A 9,556-nucleotide genomic window follows, 5' to 3' on the forward strand; every position below is an offset into this window, starting at 1 on the left:
TCAGGGACTATAATACAGGCAAACTTATAATACAGGCAAACTTGAATACATTTCTACCAGCATGTCACATGTGCAACCAGAGGAACAATATCTCAAGCCCACCTATACTCCACACAGAGATGCATACAAAGGTCTCCCTCGCCCTCCATTTGGCAAATCTGACTATAATTCTATCCTCCTGATTCCTGCTTACAAGCGAAAACTAAAGCAGGAAGCACCAGTGACTCGCTTTGCTGTTTTGCTAGCTGTAGTGGGGCTGTAGTGGAGCGTGTCGAAAGTTTCAAGTTTTTGGTGTCCACATCACCAACAGACTATCATGGTCCAAACACACCAAGACAGTTGTAAAGGGCAAAACAACACAACAGCAGACGGAAAAGTTTTGGCATGGGTTCTCAGATCCTCAAAAAGTTATACAGCTGCACCATCGAGAGCATCCTGACCGGTTGCATCACCGGGTAGTGCGTACGGCACAGTACATCATTGGGGCCAAGCTTCCTGCCATACATGACCTATATACTAAGCGGTGTCAGAGGAAGACCCCAAAAATTGCCAGACTCCAGTCACCCAAGTCATAGACTGTTCTCTCTGCTACCGCACTGCAAGCGGTACCGGAGTGCCAAGTCTACGACCAAAAGGCTCCTTAACAGCTTCTACCCCCAAGCCATAAGACTGCTGAACAATTCATCAAATGGCCCACCCGGACTATTTACATTGACACCCCCCTTTGTTTTTATAATGCTGCTACTCGCTGTTTATTATCTAAGCATAGTTACTTTACCTCTACCTACATGTACAAATTACCTCTACTAACCTGTTCCCCCGCACATTGACTCGGTACCGGTACCCCCTGTATATAGCCTCGCTACTGTTATTTTATTGTGTTACATTTTATGTTTATTTTTTACTTTAGTTTATTTAGTAAATATTTTCTTAACTCTTTCCTGTTTTACATTTTTGGTTAAAGGCTTGTAAGTAAGCATTTCACGGTAAGGTCTACACCTGTTGTATTCGGGCCCATGTGACAAATAAAATTTGATTTGATTTGAGATGTCCCATCCACATAGTAAGATTTTAGATGTACAGATAGACCAATCCCAGTCTAATTTACCGTTACTTTAGTCAAGTCTGTGGGTTATGGTATTTTAATGTAAATGTTACCGTTTTAGTAATCAACTTAGCTAGCTAGTAAAAGTACCATTTTTGTGTGTGTGTCTTTCAAATGGGCGGACCGAAAACCCAGTGACGACTCTCGGGTCTGTAGCTGCCATTTTCCGGTGGAAAAGAGAAATGGTACCAGAAAAGGTAGGTCATCCATCATGACAGAAGAGGAAGATCCAGACTGTTGATTGGGAAACAAGAACAAACAATGAGGCATGACGATCAGGTGTTGAGTTAGATAAATAATGTTTTTTTTCTGTCCAGATAAAGAAGGTGATTCAGCATTAAAAAAAGACCTACCACTCACCAAATGTCTCTTTGCTTTCCACTCCAACAGGAGTGCATCCCTCAGACTGTATGATGCATGGACATTCTGTCTCAGTGTGATGCGCTTGTGGAGACTACAGCTGATCGAGCCTGTGGACGGACAGGTCAGTAACTCATCAAATATGATAGACTATTGTGTAAAACATTGAATTAGTAGATGCATAGAAATTGTGACTTTATGTCCCCTTTTCCCATGTTTTAGACATGAGGTGTTACATGCAGAAACATCAGGCTCCCCCCACGAGAAGCAGTAAATGATCAACGCCACCCTCAACAAGGACATCTGCTGGAAGTGATGTACTCTCACTCTGGGGGTAAGACATCATTTTAACATCACAGATATAAATTCCCACTGTGCCCATACAATGCGATGTGAATTGTGTTGTACTACTGAATGAAACAGAGGAGGTGCACTCGGACCATTCTGTGTCAGTGTGATCAGGTCGCAGTTGTAAATGAGAACTTGTTCTCAACTGGCCTACCTGGTTAAATAAAGGTGAAATATATATATATTTTTTAAAGACCAGCCTTTGTAAATGAACTTACGTTAACTACATTACTTCAGTTTGCTGCTTTGACCAAAACTTGAATGTAATATAATCTATTATAGGAGCCTATTGTTTTTGTGTGATCTTTATTCATTGTTCACTTGTTTTTCAAGTATGTCAGGTACAGACATGGAAATGGAGCCTTTACCAAGTAAGGGGTGAGAAATAATTTGAACATCATAGATATAAATTCCCACTGTGCCCATGATAAAGTTAACTACATTACTTTAGTTGGCTTCTTTGAGCAAAATGTGTATGTAATATAACCTATTCTGGGAGCCTAGTGTGTGTGTAGGAACTATGTGAAGTATTATCGGACCGTTGTCTTCCCTGAAAACAGGTACTGACAGGAGGGGCAATATGAGTCGAGGTTGTCACGATGGATGGTGATGGAGGCTTGGTGGTCCACACAACGAAGAAGCAGTGTCCCTTCCAGTCATTATGGAGCTGACCTTGGACCTGGTGCCAGTAAGGATGGTCTTCACGGAAATCCTTCCACTTCACTGCCTCTTCAATGGTAAGGTCCCTTGCACCATAGGAACACTTGACCACCACCACTGCAGACAATCCCAGACCCCGTTACCCAAAGCTCTGACTCCTGCATCTCCATCCCTGTAGCCATTTTGAATTCCTTGATGCCCTCCTCTTCGTTATCTGTGCCCCACTTTACAGACAACACCCCATCCAACGACTGATCTGAGGACCCTTTTTAGTAGCGACGGAGGACAAGTGCAGTTTTTCCATAAACTTTTAATTGATCAATTTCGGATTTTATTGCTTAAGATATCAATCATATAGTGGGAAGGATCCTATAAATGAAGACTGTGTGAATGCATGTATTACTGAATAAATACTGTGCCTCTGAAGATTTGCCATATGATTGGTTTCAAATTCATCTCCAGTGATCATAAGGTAAAATATATCTAAAACAATTGTCATTTAGCCTTTAATTACAATCCCCTTATCCAAACAGGTTACTCGTTTATCAAGCTCTTATCAGTAGCTCTAACAAATGTGTAAATTACAGTGCTGTTATCGGAAAAAAATAGTATTTTTTTCCACTTGGAACCAACAGGTTCACTCAACCTAATTCATGGTTTCCTCCAAGTTAAAGGTGGTGTAATTGTTAGGGAATTAAGGGCTCTATTTAATCCATATTGCAGAAGTTCAGCATTACAGCGTGATTGAAATTTAAAGGCAATTTTCCCACGTTAGTGGAGACTGCATTCCAATCACTGGCCACTTTAATGAATGGATCACTAGTCACTTTAAACAATGGCACTTTAAATAATGCCACTTTAAACAATGTTTACATATCTTACATTACTCATATCACATTACTTGTTAGATATTTATTCACTGTAGGAACTAGAAGCACAAGCATTTTGCTACACTCACATTAACATCTGCTAACCATGTGAATGTGACCAATAACATTTGATTTGATTTGTAAATGTGGTAAATGCTGTATGTGTTGGCTAAAACAGAAATGATCTTTACATTTCTATCGCCCAATCTGTAACATTTCAGCGTTACAGATTGAATGGAGCTCTAAATCAAGGTCAGTTTATGTGTATCTGTAGACACACCTCCATTTCTGTTTTCTCCACCCAAAACAAATAACTGGCTGGTGAATCAGAATTAGTTGGGTAACATAGATAAATAAGATGTTTTATTTACATAATATGCTTATGTGATATACTTGTTATTAGAATGTATCCCATTGAACTCTGGTGTTGGCAGTTGCACTTCTTCCCTCAGCTGGGGCTCAGTCACCTGGGGGCCCAGAGAGGGGAGAGGTCAGGCTTGTCTTTTACATGTCCCTGTAGCTATGCAGAATATCAGAAAGGGAAGAGGACAGGATGGAACATTGTCTTCATATGTGAATGTGTCTTTACCTATTCTTAAACCATGTGAATGGATGGTGTGATTAATGGGGAACCAATTACTGGTTTCCACAATGTCTGCGCCAGTCACTCCCTCCTTTGGCCTTGGGGGATGTGTGTGGTAGTGTCTGGAGTTGACAATTGATTTATGCCATTGGTCGATTTGGTGTTCTTGTTTTTTGAGTACCAGGAACGAGATCGGAATCCTCGTCTTAGGGACCAAACTGAACGATAATTTATAGCGAATGCTATCTGGCTACGGGATACTCCTTTCTCATTTAAAAAGTCTCACCTTGTGACACATTCTATGTATCTGTTCTTCGTCATGTAGGTTGAAAGGGGTGTATCTTGGCTATAAAAAACCTTTGTACTTTTGTCTCGCCACTCTCAACGGATCATTAGAAATGGTGAATCGTTGACAAGTCATTGCTATTGCAAAGCTCTCATTATTAAAGATTTAGTTTAAGTATAACTCTGACTTGTGTGATAAGTTTGTCTCTCATTTGATAGTAAAGAAATGAACCACCACACTTGTGTTTCCTCATGCTTAAGTTTATTAAGGTCAGAATGTGCACAGAGAGAAAAGTCTGTGAAAAAGGAATTAAGTTCCATTTACCGGCGTATCTCGGGTCTGAATTCCCCTCTCTAAATATTTTAAAAATACACTATATGTATAAGTATGTGGACACACCTTCATATTAGTGCATTCGGCTATTTCAGCCACACCCGTTGCTGACAGGTGTATAAAATCGAGCACACAGCCATGCAATCTCCATAGACAAACGTTGGCAGTAGAATGGCCTTACTGAAGAGCTCAGTGACTTTCAACGTGACACGTGTCATAGGATTCCACCTTTCCAACAAGTCAGTTCGTCAATTTTTTTAAAAACTTCTTATGGCTGGGGGCAGTATTGAGTGGCTTGGATGAATAAGGTGCCCAGAGTAAACTGCCTGCTACTCAGTCCCAGAAGCTAAGACATGCATATTATTAGTAGATTTGGATAGAAAACACTCTGAAGTTTCTAAAACTGTTTGAATGATGTCTGTGAGTATAACAGAACTCATATGGGAGGCAAAAACCTGAGAAAAAAATCAAACCAGGAAGTGGGAAATCTAAGGTTTGTAGGTTTGCCTATCCAATATACAGTGTCTTTGGGGTCACATTGTACTTCCTAAGGCTTCCATTAGATGTCAACAGTCTTTAGAACCTTGTTTGATGCTTCTACTGTGAAGAATGAGGGAAGGAAAGCTCTTTGAGTCAGGTGTCTGGCATGAGCTGATCACGCGCGCCCCCGTGAGAGCGACCTGCGTTCCATCGCATTTCTGAAGACAAAGGAATTCCCCGGTTGAAACATTATTGAAGATTTATGTTAACATCCTAAAGATTAATTCTATACATTGTTTGACATGTTTCTACGAACTGTAATGGAATGTTTTGACTTTTCATCTGACCTGCGCGTCATCAATTTGGATTTTGGAACTAAACGCGCAAACAAAAAGGAGCTATTTGGACATAAATTATAGACGTTATCGAACAAAACAAACATTTATTGTGGAACTGGGATTCCTGGGAGTGCATTCTGATGAAGATCATCAAAGGTTAGTGAATATTTCTAATACTATTTCTGACTTCTGTTGACTCCACAACACGGTGGATATCTGTATGTCGTGTTTGGGCTCTAAGCGCTGTACTCAAATTATAGCATGGTGTGCTCTTTCTGTAAAGTTTTTATGAAATCTGACACAGCGGTTGCATTAAGGAGAAGTTTATCTAAAGTTCCATGTGTAATACTTGTATCTTTTATCAATGTTTATTATGAGTATTTCTGTAAATTGATGTGGCTCTCTGCAAAATCACCAGATGTTTTGGAGGCAAAACATTACTGAACATAACGCGCCAATGTAAACTAAGATTTTTGGATATAAGTATGAACTTTATCGAACAAAACATACATGTATTGTGTAACATGAAGTCCTATGAGTGTCATCTGATGAAGATCATCAAAGGTTAGTGATTCATTTAATCTCTTTCTGCTTTTTGTGACTCCTCTCTTTGGCTGGAAAAATTGCTGTTTTTCTTTGACTAGGTACTGACCTAGCATAATCGTTTGGTGTGCTTTCGTCGTAAAGCCTTTTGGAAATCGGACACTGTGGTTGGATTAACAACAAGTTTATCTTTAAAATGGTGTAAAATACTTGTATGTTTGAGTAATTTTAATTATGAGATTTCTGTTTGAATTTGGCGTCCTGCACTTTTACTGGCTGTTGTCAAGTCGATCCCGTTAACGGGATCTCAGCCGAAAGAAATTATTGTTCTACCATTAAAAAATATGTTATACATTACAACCTACCATTACATAAGATGTTATACAATATTTTATACAACCTACCATTATATAATAATATACAACCTACCATTAAACAAGATGATATACATTACAACCAACCATTATACAAGATACATACATATGACCTACCATTATACAAGATGGTATACAACCTACCATTATACAAGATGTTATACATTACAACCTACCATTATACAAGATGCTATACAACCTACCATTACACAAGATGTTATACATTACAACCTAATGCAAGATGATATCCAACCTACCATTGTGCAAGATGTTATACAACTTACCATTATACAAGATGTTATACAAGAATCCCATAGGGCGGGGAACAATCGGCCCAGCATCGTCCGAGTTAGGGGAGGATTTGGCCGGGGGGGCTTTACTTGCCTAATCGCGCTCTAGCGACTCCTTGTGGCGGGCTGGGCACCTGCAGGTTGACCTCGGTCACCAGTTGAACGGTGTTTTCTCCGACACATTGGTGCGGCTGGATTCTGGGTTAGGCGGGCGAATGTTAAGAAACACGGTTTGGCAGGTCATGTTTCAGAGGACCCATGACTCGACCTTCGCCTCCCGAGCCCGTTGGGAAGTTTTAGTGATGAGACAAGATCGAACTTGGGGAGAAAAAGAGTTTAAAATACAAAGTAAAATGTGTTATACAACCTACCATTATACAAGATGCTGTACATTACAACCTACCATTATACAATATGTTATACTACCTAACACTATACAAGATGTTATACAACCTACCATTGTACAAGATGCTATACATTACAACCTACCATTATACAAGATGTTATACAACCTACCATTGTATAAGATGCTATACATTACAACCTACCATTATACAAGATGATATGCATTACAACCTACCATTATACAAGATAATATACAACCTACCATTATACTAGATATGCATTACAACCTACCATTATACAAGATGATATACAACCTACCATTATACAAGATGATATACAACCTACCATTATACAAGATTTTATACAACCTACCATTATACAAGATGTTACTCTATCTACCATTATACATCATGTTATACAACCTACCATTATACAACATGTTATACAACCTACCATTATACAAGATGTTATACAACCTACCATTATACAAGATGTTATACAACCTACCATTATACAAGATGTTATACAACCTACCATTATACAAGATGTTATTCTATCTACCATTATACAACATGTTATACAACCTACCATTATACAACATGTTATACAACCTACCATTATACAACATGTTATACAACCTACCATTATACAAGATGATATACAACCTACCATTATACAAGATGTTATACAACCTACCATTATACAAGATGTTATACAACCTACCATTATACAAGATGATATACAACCTACCATTATACAAGATGTTATACAACCTACCATTATACAAGATGATATACAACCTACCATTATACAAGATGTTATACAACCTACCATTATACAAGATGATATACAACCTACCATTATACAAGATGTTATACAACCTACCATTATACAAGATGATATACAACCTACCATTATACAAGATGTTATTCTACCTCCCATTATACAAGATGATATACAACCTACCATTATACAAGATGTTATACAACCTACCATTATACAATATGATATACAGTCTACCATAAACAAGATGCTGTACAACCTACCATTATACAAGATTCTATACAATCTACCATTATACAAGATTCTATACAATCTACCATTATACAAGATTCTCTACAATCTACCATTATACAAGATTCTATACAATCTACCATTATACAAGATATAACCTATGTAACCAACCATTAAGTACCAGAGCCTGATGGTTTTCCACATCTATGAACACATCATTATTAATGAACTGATAGACCCCTGACTAACGTTAAATGAATCTTAAGAATGACGCTCTCGCTGAGATTAACATTGGTAGTAATGTCTGCTTTCCTCCAACCAGAGATATCACCAATAAGCTATGTACCTTCTATAGACCCATGTCACTGTTAAATTGATGTGGTAAGATTCAGGGTGAATACATTATTCATTGGGGTTGCTGTAAATGAGAATGTGCTCTCACTCAGTCAACTTACCTGATGAACTTGCCTTGTTCCGTTCAGCTACTAGTGAAGCAAAAGTGCCCAATGGTGCATCTCCAGCGAATTATGTTCGGGTGCATGTCCAGGGAACTTTGTTCTGGTTTATGTCCAGGGAACTCTTTTCTGGTGTATCTTCCTTGACACGGATTGAATGTAGCCCTAAAATACGGTACATTTTCAGACAATCTATTATATCTTCCTCTATGGACTCTTGGCCCAGCAGTACAGCCCCATGAACTGCGGTTTGAGGTCTGTCAGTTCTGTTTATTCATCACAAGATGGCGCTACGGATCAGCAAGCATGGAGAAAACTCAACATACACCTCTCTCATCACCTTCATCTACTGTGCTTCACTCTTGGTGCACGCGTACTCTTGGTGCACGCGTACTCTTGGTGCACGCGTACTGTTGGTGCACGCGTACTCTTGGTGCACGCGTACTCTTGGTGCACGCGTACTGTTGGTGCACGCGTACTGTTGGTGCACGCGTACTGTTGGTGCACGCGTACTGTTGGTGCACGCGTACTGTTGGTGCACGCGTACTGTTGGTGCACGCGTACTGTTGGTGCACGCGTACTGTTGGGACATGCGTACTGTTGGGACATGCGTACTGTTGGGACATGCGTACTGTTGGGACATGCGTACTGTTGGGACATGCGTACTGTTGGGACATGCGTACTGTTGGGACATGCCTTTGATGGCCGCACCGCGCTGCCATCTCACTTCTGACACCAATGTGGAGAATTCTACAAGTTTGCTAGGCGTTGTACTGAGGTCACTACAACAGTCTTTAACAGTCCTTCTACACTGCAGTATGGTCAGATTAAATTAGGAATTTACTCATCATTTGTTTTTGTTCATTGAGCTCATGATCAATTTGTTAATTGAGCTTTAGTGCTTTAATAAGTCTGAAATAAAAACACAGACACATTTTTTTTTTAACTAGGCAAGACAGTTAAGAACAAATTCTTATTTACAATGACAGCCTTACCCGGCCAAACCCTAAACCAGACGACGCTGGGCCAATTGTGCGCCGCCCTATGGGACTCCCAAATTACGGCCGGTTGTGATACAGCCTGGAATGGAACCAGGGTCTGTAGTGACGGCTCTAGCAATGAGATGCAGTGTCTTAGACTGCTGCACCACTCAGGAACCTTGATCAACCAATG

At 39.6% G+C, this 9,556-nt stretch overlaps 1 long non-coding RNA gene across 4 annotated transcripts; it reads left to right on the plus strand.

Moving 5' to 3' along the window:
* Window positions 1-710: 710 nt before the first annotated feature.
* On the plus strand, window positions 711-4,391 carry LOC129819163 (uncharacterized). Of its 4 annotated transcripts, none has more exons than XR_008754028.1 (5): window positions 711-1,589; window positions 1,688-1,799; window positions 2,147-2,191; window positions 2,374-2,550; window positions 2,706-4,391. It is a non-coding gene; the product is annotated as an uncharacterized LOC129819163 (long non-coding RNA). The 4 variants fall into 4 exon arrangements; XR_008754031.1 differs by having other exon boundaries at window positions 711-1,302; window positions 1,496-1,589; window positions 2,374-4,391; XR_008754030.1 differs by having other exon boundaries at window positions 2,374-4,391.
* The last annotated feature ends 5,165 nt before the right edge of the window (window positions 4,392-9,556 follow it).

The sequence above is a fragment of the Salvelinus fontinalis genome, chromosome 21 (assembly GCF_029448725.1).
Source record: "Salvelinus fontinalis isolate EN_2023a chromosome 21, ASM2944872v1, whole genome shotgun sequence".
NCBI lineage: Eukaryota > Metazoa > Chordata > Actinopteri > Salmoniformes > Salmonidae > Salvelinus > Salvelinus fontinalis.